Below are 14,418 nucleotides of genomic sequence, written 5' to 3' on the forward strand. Positions count from 1 at the left end.
GATCCAGGGAGGCTCCACAGTTTCAACAAACAGAAAATGTTTATTAAATGTCGCTGTCTGGAAAAATAAGCCGCCTTCTCTACAAAACAGTCAGCAATGTTGCTATGCCAATCTCTATTTCTAGGCACAGTTACTGTCTGCTATGCCAGTGATGACGGCCAACAATTTCTTCAAGTATATTTTGATGATGAGCACTATTGGACTCCCACAAACGTGCACAATGTCTCCTTGAGATATTCCTGACGGGACGGCGCTCCTGTGGTACCATTGAGAGAGGGAGTTAGGAGAATCTTATCAAGCAGAGATAGAGCGCTGACAGCATTAAACTAGGATGCTACTTAGTGTCTTTGCTAACTGTTGTGCATTGTGCAAATTAACTAAAGCAAGAAGCCTTGGGCCCCTTACCAAGGTCAGTCTCTTAATAAGAGTGTGAGCCTATCTTAAGAAACTGTCAGAAACTGGTCCTGCGGATGGACAAGAGCCGAGGAGCAACTGAGTCTGTGCAAAGACAAGAGGTCAACTAGCGTTGACGAGGAAGAGTCAGCAACCTTCATCCCCACGACCCCCGACGACCACCACCAGGAGACACTGTGCAAGCACAGATTGGAGGAGCTTATGGAAATGACTTCTTGAACTAATTTTAATGTGAAGCGGGGATAGGTCATGCATATGTATAGGCGCATTGTGAAACTTCATGCATGTGTAACTCTTTGCTGCATATAACCAAGGCAAGTTGCTGCATCAGGTGCGCACGACTTTGGTGGCACTACCCTCTGTGCTGCCCAGCGCTGAATAATCATACCTACTTTACAATCTTACTGATTGTGGAGTCTGTTTTCCGCAAGTCACCATCATACATCTCTGAGCAGCCCGAGATATAGCACCCCTCCGAGGGTGCTGTAGAAAAAATTGGCACGGCAGCTGACAACTTCTGGCTGAAGCCAAGGGATAATAGTAGTTTTAGGATCTGCAATAGCTGCAGTTCTGCTCCCATTTGAACAACAATGCTTACTGTTAGCGGAGCTGGCTTCAAACTGCCTGCTTGCAGCGACGCCATGTATGTGGTGTGTGCAGGCTGAGGCTCTGAGCTGCAGCCTGACACCAAATCCCCTTGGCAGTTGTCTCTTCTTTCCCCCACATTCTGCAGTGTGTCTTGCCCCCACTGAGAAGCAGCATGGATGTTCTCTGTCTGACTGCTGAACTACACCGCACAGCAGAACATATGTTCCGGTTTACCTAAATGCCAAAAAAGGTTCGTTTGCTAAACACATGGCATGACAACTAAAAATACTAATTTGGCCATCTACTTGCATTCTCTTTACTAATTTAAACTTAACAGAGCACTCTGCAAAATGATCATTCGTATCTCCTGTAATTGGAGGGGGGGAAATCTGTTATATGCTCAACTGTGCTTTTGTGCAGCTTGGCATCAGATGGGTGCATTTTCTGTGCTAGGAGATGAGGATACCTGCACCTCTTTCCTTCTCCAAAATTAACTGAGCTGTTGCAAAGAACTAAGCTGGCCTGAAAAACAACAACAACAACAACAACAACAACAAAACGCAAAGAAAACAGAAGGATCCTTAGTTTAAGCAATGTACTCATCAGCATCTTATTTGGGATTATTAATAGGGAAACTCAGTCTGCTCCCTGTGCTGTCTGGACCTGGCACTACAGTCAAGTGTTGCAGGCAAAGGAGGAGTCACGGTAAGGTCTAGAAATATAATCTGTATTTTTTTTTCCTGTGCAAGGAACAGCTAATTTTCTTTCAATGCGCCATTTAATTGTGATTAAGGGAAGGGGGGGCGGGTAGATAAATGTTTCCAGTATCATGAGAAAACACAATTTATCTATTCTGTGACATGCTGTGCTTTACAGAATAGCAGTTCCTTCCTGACATTCTTTGGGAACCTAAAGATACAGTAAATGAAAAGTTTCAAACTCCTCAGCTACAGATGCTATAGCACTCATTAGGTAGAAACGGTGATGCTAGCCTTGGATGGAGGACTCTTGATTTAGGCTGCACTGGAAGGCTGGTGTGAAATCAACAGAAGAAGGAATTAAACCTGGAGTAAAAACCATCTGAAATCTTTAGGGATCCTAATAAAAGTGAGGATTTATACCAAAGCCTTAACTTAAAAGCTTTGCATTCCGTAAGACAAATTTTAAACTGAACAAGGAAATATTTATTGTTTGTTTGTTGTGATGTGAGACTTTTCAATGCCATCAAATGGCATTAGTAATACCTTACAAAGGTAATATTTTATCTAGTCTTGCTAAACCATCTTCCAGTACAGCTTGGCAAAATGTGCCCTGGCAGGTCTGCACAGCAATTCATCGAGAATAGTTATGGATGGCTAACAGCTGTGTGAGGACTAGCAGATGATATCAGAGATGTTAATTGGGCCTTGTGGCATGAGCACTTCCAAACTGAAATAGGATTACAAACCTTCATGATTAAGGGACATGCGGTAATTAACACTCCAGACACATGGACTCACAGCTCAGCAATTGGTCACCCAGGTAAGAACAATAAGGGTCACTTGGAACAATAGTTTTATTTGAACCACTTAAACAAAGAGCTTCACATGCTTTACAGCCACTAATTAATCTAACTGCCCTATTGCAATCCCATTATACTGGTATGGAGGTTAGTGGCAACAGGAAAGCAGCAGAAGTGCTAAAAACTGGGAGGCAGAAGGCACTGGAGTCACGACTACTTCTCTCTCTAAGACCAAACTGCTGCTATATGATCATTAGGGACTTAGCCTAATTCAAGGGGAAAAAAACATGTGTCCACTTTGGCCAACACCCATTTTTTCTGCAATGATGCAGGAGACAACAGCTCATGCTGAACTAGCATTTTATTCAAGGATGATTCAAGCTCTTTTAAGAATATGGGTAAAGTATCAAACATCAGGAGAGCCTGCATCAAATGAGATTAGCCCTAGAATCTTTCCCCCCCTTTAGAGGCATCATATATATATATATATAAAAAAACAAACTCCATTTTAATTACATGGGGTGATTTGACATTTGTGTGACTTGTTTAACTGAGGGGAGGAAAAGCAGGTGGTGCTTTAAGCAAATAAAATACCCTCAGTGTGTACACTTTTATACATACAGGCTTTGTGTGTGTGCGTGTGCCCAAAATATTTTTCCGACTCTTGTTTGTAGAAACACTGGGACCAGTCCCTGGTGATAAAAGCTTTCAAAACTGAACCCTTTTCATAGGCTTCTCCTCACTAGGCCCGTTGTAAAGGAACAAGTCTGGGAGATAAAATGATGCATAAGTCTCCTGGAATTTAAAATTTGCCCACCCGACAGCCCCTACAGGAGAGTGCCACTCGATCCTCTAGTAGCCATAGGAGTCAATGTCCCCACCGGTACAGCTCCTGCCTTCAGTACAGAGGTGTGTAATTTCACACGTCGCCTTGCGCTAATGGAAGTCGGTCAGGTTCAGAATTCACAAATAAATGAATTTATTCGGATTTATTATGTGCTTCCTAAATGAAGGAAGGGGAGCGAGGCTTGCCGACCGAGGATGAATGCAAATATGAGGTTGGTGCTGAGGAAAAGGTTCTCTGGCAACATGAACTCATCTGGAGACGAGCAATGACAGTGCATGTATGCCCGAGTGACCCCACCCTGAGTTCAAAATAGCTGTTGAAATTAGGAAGGGAGGGTGCAGAAAAAAGAAACCCAGCTTGTTTGCTCGCAAGAAGGGAGCTATACTTAGCAGAAAATATTATGAGCAGACAAGAACCAAACACAAACCAATGGAGACATAATCAATTTAGGACAGACTGTTAAGTTTTTAGAGATTGGGATTTTGTTTTACTGCTACAACATATGGCAGGACAGTGCAGAAATAACATCTAACAGTATTAATGGCTGGATGAGAAGAATTTCCACAAGAGGAGGAAGCTTACCACCAAGGGAAACGCAAGTTAGTCTACACAAGAACATTTATAATAGCATAGCTATGTTGTTTAGGTGCAATCGCTTTGTTTTGCAAAGGTCAGGTTTACCTATTTTTTTGATGTGTGTCCTGAAACGCTTTTCCTGCACATCTGGAGAGTAAACCTGGAGGCGCCGCTTGTTTGTTTGGACCTTTCCTAAGCTGCAAGGCCTGCCCCGCGTGGCTGACTGCAGGGCACCTTCAGCAAAGCAGCTTGCATTTCTGGGACAGGCCAAAGGCAAAGAACCCTGGTTGTACGCAGGGCTGGTTGTATGTACCCTAGGACTCCAACTTTCTGTATGTAGACAGAAAGCATTTATCATTTGTTTATATATTACAGACATTCACGCACACATAAAGTTATGGATGCATTTAAGCTGGTATACAGCTGCCATGTGCTGATACTGCATACTTTGTTTTCTGAAAAAAAGCTACTGTACTTACACCGTATATAAGTACTCCTATACCAGCACAGCTGCACTGAAGTTCTGGGACAAGAGGAAGTGCTCCAGTGTAACTTAAATCACAAAACCTCCCAATACAAACAATGCCTGAGTAATATGCAGTGCTACAGCTCACAACCAAGGCACTACAGCTCACAAGCAAGGCGGCGGTGGCAGACCTTTAGAGATAATGAAATGTTAATGTGAAACACTGAAGATGACTACTTTGGACCTCCATTTTCACTCCATTTTTTCCCTGACTTCCAAGACAAGGTTACTGAAAGAGAGAGATTGAAAAGCCCATGAGAAAACAGGTCTTTGCTAGAAAATGTTTGTATTCCCTGTATGGTAGCTGGCATAACCCTTGCAAAACACAGCGAAAATCTGAATTGCTTGTAACTGGTGCCTAGTGCTAAAATCTTGATTCGTGAAGAAAACCCAAGCCCTCATTGATGACTTTCACTGATGCAAAAGGATTTTGTTTCAGCAACAACATCACGGATAGATAGGCCCTTAGGTATTCTTTCACGGCTCTGAGCATGGCAGTGTGTGGTATGCTGGTAACCACAGAAATCTATCATCCCTAATGCTGACAGAGCGCTAGGAAATGGCTGGAGAGACAGCGAAGCTAGTCATCGAGCCTGATTCTCTCTGCCTGTGCTTTCGTGAAGACATCTCTCTATGCAGGGTTGAAAAGCTCTATACTGGTGTTAAGGAGCTAACTGCCAACCTCACAAGCACAGTGTCCAACGCAACCTACTTCTGCAATGTTATCAAAACTCATTTCCTGGGCCTCGAAAACAGCTCTGACACAAGAAGAGGAAGGTGGAACTGCACCCACACACAAGTGCAAACCCTCACGTAAAGGTGCAAAGAGGAAGGCACTTGTCGATGACTTCACCCACTGTCACGAAGGCAGTATTTGCAGTTTTGCTGCTCCCAGGTTGTTGTTGCCCCACCTTGTTCAAATTCCACTCTCTGTGCAGCAACAGAAAGGAAGGAACCAGGAGAGACTCCAAAACTGTGACTTATTTCATTGCTTACCCAGTTAGTAAAATTATTATTCATGATTCCTGTGCTGGGGGGGTTAGGCGAGCTTTTCATTAGGCCCCTTGCAATTCCTTTGTGAGTCGGCTCAGTCTCACTGATTTCCATTACTGCCATTGTCAGAAATCTATATTGCATCTACAGGTCTATTAAAATATTGCTTCCTGTCTTTTTTAGATAATAATATCAAAAGCATACATCAATTTCCTGCAGGAAAACATTGCAGGGAGCATTTGTAACGGCAACTGAAGATGCAGACCTGAATCTGATCCCGCTGACATTGCTGTGCAGCGAGGGTAATCTTTTAGGAGCAAACAATTACACCAAATGCCTGAGCAACGTGCTTCAGTGCTTTTATGGCAATAATTTGCCTTCAGTGCAAGTTAAATTGGCTGAAAGGAAGCTGTATGTTTCAATAACCTTGTGCTTGTCTAAGCATGACCAGGTAACTAGCAGTTTGCTTAAAGGTCTCTTTTAATAACGATTTGTAACTGGAAGGTGCGTTTCCTTCACTGTATATTTTTGTCACTTATTTCAAGTGGGTTCTTTTATTTAATCGGCAAGATAATTCTAGGCAATGTAGTACTTACGGCTTTTTAAAGTTTTTTGTTTTTTTTTAGAAAGGTAATTGTGCATAATTTCAGAAGGCATTTTCAAAATCACATGGATTCCGCTTAAAAGGAATTTAAATGATTCATTAAAAGTTAAGCCAAGAAAAAAAAAAGAGCAGTCACCTTGCCGGCTGTACAACTGGGCAGCTGTTGAGTAAAATGACTTGCTAGGAGGCATTCAGTTTGAGGACTAGGAACGGATATTTTAAATTTATTTACAGATTTAGCATGGTGCAAATCCATTTTTTATAATTTGGATTAAAGATGAGATGAAAGACCCCTTGCACAAAGTGTCCACAAAGCACTAGGAAGATATTTCCATCTTGATTTCTATTTTTTAATGATGCAATGCAGGTATCATGAGAGAAAATAGGTAAAACAGCGAAGTGTACAGGTTCTGTAACATGGAGCTCACACAAGGCTACTGGGAGATGACACGGTGAGTCACGTATTGCAACTGACACCTCATCGTCTCTTTGCAGGAGCCCTGGCTCAGTAACAGTGACAAATTTCTGGCTACTGGATATCTCGTCTGGTTTCTCATCGTCCCACACTCTGCTGTGTTTCTGAAGGCATTCCCCATTTCTCACACACTTGCTTTTCAAAGATCATCCGGTCTGAGTTCTTGAATACAATAGGCCATTAGAATTCACTTAAGCACATCTTCTAATGACCCAGGCTTAATTTGAAGGCCTAAAGAGATGAAAAAATCCCTTAATTAACTAATGTGCTCTAAACAAAATACTTCTCATAGTCCTTCCAGAGGGTTTCTTAAATATACCTTATTGTATGTCTTTGGCTAGAACTGAATTCTTCGGGGCGATGTCTTTTATGCTTTGCATAGGGACAAGCATTAACCGTAAACAACACATCATGTCAACCTGGATATTCTCCCCTTTATCAGACTATGCAAACACAGACTGTCAGAGATTATCAAAGTCAGAAGCTTTTTTCAAGGCTAAGCGTAAAAAATGTCACGCCTCAAGGCTAGTGGATTGGTTATTCTTACTCAGATAACTAGCACTTGGAGTTCTGGAGGTGTCACAGAGTCTGCTGATCTTGCTCTTTACTGCCTGTGCCAGCAATGAAACACTGGATTTTTTTGCCCCTCTGTTTCCAAACCACTACTGCCTTTATTCATTTCATGTTCATTGGTGCAGAATGTCCTTTTTGTATCTCCAAACAATAATTTATACTTTGTTCCACAAGATCAATTGCTCTGTGCCAGTGTGAACAGAGATGTACAAATGCACAGTACCACAGATGTTTTCCAAGTAACAGCTGCAGGAACATTTCCAGCATAGCTCCATCTTAAGCTACTATATCCAGGCACATTTCACTAACATACTCTTGATACTTGCCAGAAGAAATAAGTCAGATGTACAGTCAGGACATAACTCAGAAATACAGTCAGAAATAATTCAGAATGCACTTTCTCAGACGTACAGTCAGTAGGTAGCTTTGCCGGCCTGGAAATATCTGGGTTTAGCTCAAGAGTTCAAACTGCATAAGCTTGTATTTAGGATCACATACCACATGGTTCCCTAAATACCTACAGGGTGTGCAGAAAATCCTCCAACACCTTGCCTAATCTGTGTCTGCACTCCTGCTGTCACTGCCGTCTGTGGCAAAGCTCCCATCTCCTTCAATGGAAGCAAAGACAGGGCCCAGCAGCAAGGATTCGGGAGCTAGGACAGGAAATGCAGACTGCTGTTTCTAGCAGAGTCGCCAGGTGATTATGTCACTGTTGTAAAATCTGTAAAACCTTCTATCCAAACAAGCATCAGTGAATATACATGATCCTGACCCAATCAGAGGAGCGCAAGTCACCGTGTTACTGGGGAGCAAATTGTCCATTTAAAAAAGTATGTATGCAAGTGTCACAGAAATACTAAAGATCCTGCAGGATGGTTGACAATATAAACTCCTGCAACGCTGACGTGAACTCTCCAGGACATAAAATATCCAATTATAGATGATGTCTAAAGTGAAGTAAAACCCAGCCAGGGTAAATAACATGAACAGAGTTTAGGTAGTCACACGGAAAAGGAAGGAAAATTGTATGTTCTGGAAGGGAAAATGTAAGAAAACCTGTATTACATGAGCCAGAGAGAATGATTTGTTAAGGTGTTGTTACGTTTTCTCCATTTCCAAAGACCACGATGAAGTTGCTTTAACCAACGGTTTGTTTGGAGTGAGTATGCTCAAGTGTACACAGCTGTTGTCGCAGCATCTGGAAGATTTAACAACGTCCTGAGACACGTAATGTTCTCTGCTTTATAAGACAGTTTTGGTTTTCTTTGCCTTTGCATGAACCTGAGAATTTCTTTGAATGCAGCAGGGAGACAGCCCAAGACTTACAAGACACATGAAACCAGGTCCAGTTATGGAAAAATTAATAGATTCAGCTGTTGCTCTTAGGAATCTGTCAACTTTTAAAGTCAAAATCCTTTCTCCCTTTCTTTCTCCTTCTCTATTTTTAGGCAGTGTAGTATGAAAGCAGCATGCTTTCCTTATTGTGTGAAGTCCTAGGAGTCACAAATCAATGTTTAAAGATGGCTTAGTGAGGTTTTTTTTATAGGAATCAGGAAAATGGGGGGTAAAAAAAAAATTTAAGGAGAACCACAATGGTAAAAGTTTCTGCCACAGTCATCTTTCAGAATGAAAAATATCAGGGAAATATGACAGGACTGCTTTTTATGAGAGGATATTAGAAAACCGTTCTGTCTTCATTAATGGCAGTTATGTTATGAACTTCAGCAGCCATATTATGTATGAGAAAGCATTTTAGCCATTTTCAACTTCAGTCCAGCCTGACTCCAACAGTAGCTGGAGACTGAGTGCTTCTCTAACAGGTATGCTGTCAAATTTAAATTATGGCTAAGATTGCCCAGTGATGAGTTGATTTACACTGAGGTCTGTTCCCATGCATTTAAACATTATCTGCATTACACACAATTTGGAAAACTATTCAACCTGATTTAACTTTGAAACTAGTCCTGCTCTGAGCAGGAGTTTGGCCTAGAAAACCTCCAGAGATCCCTCCCACCCTCAGCTATTCTTTGATTTTATGACTATTTATTGCAGTTAACACCTTTGTGTTTATAATGCCCCTTTACTTATTGATCTTTGACTGTGAAAGTAGATTTTTTTCTGCTTCTCCTGTATTGCCTCCAGCACTGTTACAAAAGGCTGTAAGAAGTTATACTGTAGTTTAGAAAGGAATTCAAGAAAATACATCTCTTCAAATCAAATGATGTAAGAATTAATCTTAACATCAGATGACGTTTATTTGAAATGGCTTTTTCCAAAATTGGGCAATGTTTTATCAAGTAGAAGCGTAGGTCAAAAAGGTTTGGATGCAGACAGTTAAGCTGAGAATCGCTTTTTTCCATACAGTAATTTGGATTCAGGCATGTTGATCATATACACAAAACAAAATTAAGCAGAAATGTACATAAAATATTACTATCAGCTGGCTGTTCCACTACACCATTCATGCTACCAATACTAAAAGAGTAAAATTGGAAGTACTGTAAAGAACGACACATTCCTGTCTGCAATTGGCATTCTCACATGTTGCAACAAGCATTTCTGACTAGTCATCTATTTTCTAGGAAGAATGATTGATTTACAGGTGCAGTCCCTAGGGTGACAGACACAGTCTGAAGGCTGTACAATTGCAGACTGAGGTAAATGGAATAGTTGAGAACATTTTCCAAATAGCAAAACAAACCGCAGAAAATAATCTGTTCTGAGTGAGAAAATTGCCTAATACGGGGCTGTTTATTTAGTAAAACTAGCTCTGGTAAGAAGGTTAATTTAGTTCTTGCATTGCTCCCCTTGAAGTACATCACTGAATGAAAGACATACTTAATTTGCTAAATGTAAGCACTTATTTCACTGATCTGAATGAAAGCAGAAGTGTCCTTTGGTGTTCCAGAAGTTCTGTGGTGGAAACAGATAGCAAGAGACCCAATCCTTTTCAGCTCAAATTACAGGGTTTGTTTTTGTAGTAAAAAATGTATATTCCTGCTGTTAGGAAGAAGTTATGTGAGACTGCAGGAAAACAGTGTGGTAACAGCTATGCAGTCCTGAGAGGCCAAAGAGATGTTACACTTCAGTCATCACTCCTGTGATTCAGCTTATAATGATTTCTACTGTCAACAGACTTTTAAGCAAGCGAGCCTCGGTCCTCCAGACTTGCAATCAAAACCAAGTGGCTACATACCTGAGAGTCTGCCTCTCCCTGCATGATAAGGGTGATAGCTTCTGATAAGGGAAAGCACTAAAACTGACAATTGGTCTAAAAGAGGCAAAACAGATTGCACAATTGCAGTTTGTTGACTGCATGTGCTACACATAGCCATGGCTCTTCTTTCTGGAGTCTTTATTAAAAAATGTCTTAGGTACCTGAGACACTTACTGCGCAAGACATTTTTTCTTAAACTTTTTTTTTTTTTCCTAAAGCTGAAAAGGCTTTGAACAAAACTCGTGGTGCTTTTTTTCTCGTCTCTTTTAGAAAAAGTAAGCAGACTGCATTAGAAAGGGGTCTTGCTTGCTGCTAGTGTCTCTTAGTGGCCAGATGCTTCTCCCTGTTCCATGCCAGGTCAACAATTTAGCTTCAGTTTCGTGTGTGGAACAGCTTAATTCTTCTTTTAAAACTGGAGCCAGGGTTTGTCCAGCTGCAGTGGAAATCTACATTTTAAGCTGAAAGAAATGGATGAGCCCACATCTAGTTTCTTTTTTCCCTTGCCACATATTTCAGGAATATAACATTTTAATTTTTTTTTCAAAGGGTAATTCATTATTGCCTGTAAGAACAAGCATAGCTGGGGTAGTAATAAGACAGAACATAAGAATTGTGCATGCCGCATATTAGAATTTGTATGTACTGACTTCCATCATACTTACTTGGAAAATTAGCATTCCATTGATTGACTTAATGCAGAGAAAGGATCACATTTACAAAAATAACTTTTGTTTTTTGGATAGTTCAGTTTTCACAGAGGTCAAAATCAGTTCAGTCAGTGTTTGAACCCATTTTATTCCTCTTTGAGAACTCCTATGTGCTCATTATTTTTGTCTGATGACCACTTACTCCCAGGGAGCTGGGCAAAGTCTATCAGCTAATTTCACCATAAATCTTTTTTTAGGTTTCCCCTCATTTCCTTGGATTGCTTTTCCCAATGTTCCACAATATGTTTTGAAAACTGGGCCTCCAGACAAAGAAAACAGTGTAACTGTCTTTGCAGCTTTTGAAAATCGCTTCCTGGGAGAATGTTCCGTTCCAGGCATTGAAAAGAGGAGTTTCCCCCAAGAAGAGAAGTCTTTCCGAGCCCCAAGTAAGCCTCGATGTGATATTTCTACAGCGCTATCAGCATACGTATCTCCTGATTGCTTTGATGAGCACTCAAATGCCTCTGCATGGGTTTCCTCCACCAAACAGCCCAAGCTCAGCCTGCCTGCTCCAGGCTCTTCCTCTTTCATGAGGAACGTGACGTTAGACGACAGCTCTACCGCTCACCAAATTTTATGGCTGAGATCGGTTTGGAAAAGAACGATACGACTTTGTGCATTTTTCTTCAAGCGTCTGTGGGCTTTGTTCTTCAAAACAACATCAATACTGCCTTCTCTATGCTGATCAAAACTTTTCTTTTTCAAAGACCTCAGGTTTGTGATAAATACAGAAAAGCTGTAGTTATTTAACAGCTGGAGTCAAAGCACAAACAGAGGAATTACGAGACTCATTATGCCACGTTACACTGAGCTCATCCAGTTAAATCAAAAGAGTAATTATTGTTAAAAGTTTGCATTTCTCTAGCCCCTCGGGATATTCAAATGCTTCACAAATACTTTAATTTTGCCTTACAACCAACCCAGCATGAAGGTAAATTTTCTGAAATTGTTGTCTGCAAACATATTTGAGCTCATCAAACTTGCTTGCCCATGTTGGACTTTGTGTGCACATAGGTTGGGTGGATATGAAAATTAGTATTAACCTTTGCATCTGTAGATTTAACTGACTGGTCAAAAGTCATGCAGTAAATAGCACTTGGGTCTCCAAAGCAGTGCGCAGAGCCAAACCACAAGACCATCTGTTTTGCCTTCTGAGGGGTGTTTATAGAGCGCAGATAGAAGTGTCTGCTGCAAAGATGTATGGCCTTCCCCTTTCCACACAGTGGGATTTGCCTGTGAATCTAGCAGTGCCCTGCTCTTCCTCTCCATTCAGTGGTGGAAAAACAGGTATTTTGTATGCAAACAGGTGCTACAGGAGATGCCTTACGCGTGTGATATTCTTGTTCCGCTAGCGTGGATCTCCCACTGGTCTCGTATTTACTGGTTTGTCACCTCCCTAGAGTCCAGTCTGTGCTCCAGCAGCAGCCACCTGCGCAACAATTCATGCATGCGGCCACGCTGCCTCAGCGCCAGGCCGTGATCCAGAGTGCTGTGAGCCCCCTGCATACCCAGACAGCGAGTCCACGGTACGTGCTGCCGGTGCCAATGCCGTAGTCCCGTCAATCTCCTTAAAACAGACACATCTCGTCTCCCCCGGAGGGATAAAAATGCCTTCTCCCCACCACCAAACTGCACTCCTTTGGCTGACATGGCGTTTGGGGTCTTTATGCTGTTCCAAGGCAATCAGATTTCTGCACTACGCATCAAGTCCCCGCATGCTGAACACCTGCTTGTAATGGCCTTCTTCCAGGTGTGCCTCGTTGCATTCACCAGGTTACTTTTTTTCTAAGCTTAATATTGCTTCTTTTACTTTCTTTCTGGGCCACAGGCCCAAACACATAAAGTTCTTGCTGGTTGTCTCCGTCTCTTTCTTGGCGCTCACTCTCTAAATCCCTCGGCCTTGGCAGCCACTTTCTCATGGCAGCCTGCCCACCCTAGCCCTCAGCTGCTCTGGGCACATGCTGTGTCTTTCTTTTCGGAGGGCGTGCAGCAGTGCTGCTACTTTGACCCCGGGGTGGCTGTGTCCTGGCTTCGGGCACCTCGTAGAAAAGCTGAAAATGTTTTTGGGAGCCCTCGCCTGTGACTGGCCACCCCGCTAGGACAACCTGCTCTGAGGCCTGTCCAGTGCCAGGTGGCTCACTGCTCAGGCTCCGGGGTTTCCTCCACAAGCAGTCCCGATCTGGTAGCTGGCTGCTTTACTGCACTGCTTCCAGCTCGGCTGGGCGCTGCTTCAGCAGGCCCTTCCTACTGCGACTGAGGACAAAGGACTGTAATCACACGTATCCAGCTGAGGGCATATCCAGCGCGAGAGGAATAAAAGGCGCTCTGTTGCGCTATGCGAGCATGAGAGGTTTCTGCCAAAACATCGATCCCACAGTCTGCTGGGCTGGGGATGTGCCGCACCGCCTCGGGCTCTCTGTGCTGGCATGCGAAACGTTCTGGAAGGGGCCCTGGAAGAAGTCCCCTGAGCAAATATTCACAATGCGCACAAATTGCTGGAGCTGTGGGAGGGGAACAATCTTGGGACAGTGCCGGGCAGACCTCCGGCGAGAATCTCCCAGCTGGGAGCATCAGCTCAGCTATCTTCCCTCGGTCACGGCCAGAAGCTGCCCGCAGACCGGGAGATTTTGGAAAGCCCTAGCAGCTTTACAGGTTCCTGAAGTGCAGTCAGCGAGGCCCTGAAGAATCAGAGGAAAACTGGGACACAGCTAGGTAAAATTCCAGTGGCTCTTGCCATTTCTGCGCTTTCTTATCCCATTACAAAGAGGAAAAGGCAGAACAACGGAGGGGAGCAGCGCGCAGCAGGCTTGGATTCGGCAAGCGAACTGCCTTATACAAAGGCAGGAAAATAGCTTTCATCAGTTACCAGGCTTAAAAAAAGCCTGACACACATTTTTACCAAACCGATTCAGGATTAAGTTGTCAGGAAATAAATAGGAAAGATGCTCAGTGGTCTCTCTCCACATGATTTATGTCACTATCTGCGGAGGAAAGCCTTTGTGTGCCCTCTGACCGGCTCCTAGCTGCAGGCACTGGAGGAGCGTACAGAAAATGAGTTGCCTTTGCTCCAACTTCTCGCTGTTCTCTCTCAGTCTCAACCTCTAGCGGCACGGCCGGGTTTTACCGCTCACCTTCACACCGCCAGGGTTTTGTGCCAGGTACTTGCCGCGGCCACAGCCCCTCACGCCCCCCGGGGAGCGTTTTACCGGCGGCGGGACTCGAACCCGCGGCTCCCGACGCCGCCTCCAGTCAGCGCAGCGGCCCCGCCCGGGGGGCGGGCAGAGCCTGGGGGGAGCCGCCGCGCCGCCCCTTCCCCTGCTCCCCGCCTGGCTGCGGGCTGCCTCTCGCTCCCCTTCCCCTCCTTCCCTTCCCCCCCCCGTTTTATTTTATTTTATTT

General features: G+C 43.4%; 1 long non-coding RNA gene across 1 annotated transcript; it reads left to right on the plus strand.

The window, feature by feature from the left end:
• Positions 1-960: 960 nt before the first annotated feature.
• Positions 961-12,839, plus strand: LOC136790739 (uncharacterized). Its single transcript, XR_010831232.1, has 3 exons — positions 961-1,252; positions 1,633-1,707; positions 11,318-12,839. It is a non-coding gene; the product is annotated as an uncharacterized lncRNA (long non-coding RNA).
• The last annotated feature ends 1,579 nt before the right edge of the window (positions 12,840-14,418 follow it).

This window comes from Anser cygnoides, chromosome 4 (assembly GCF_040182565.1).
Source record: "Anser cygnoides isolate HZ-2024a breed goose chromosome 4, Taihu_goose_T2T_genome, whole genome shotgun sequence".
In the NCBI taxonomy this organism is placed as follows: Eukaryota; Metazoa; Chordata; class Aves; order Anseriformes; family Anatidae; genus Anser; species Anser cygnoides.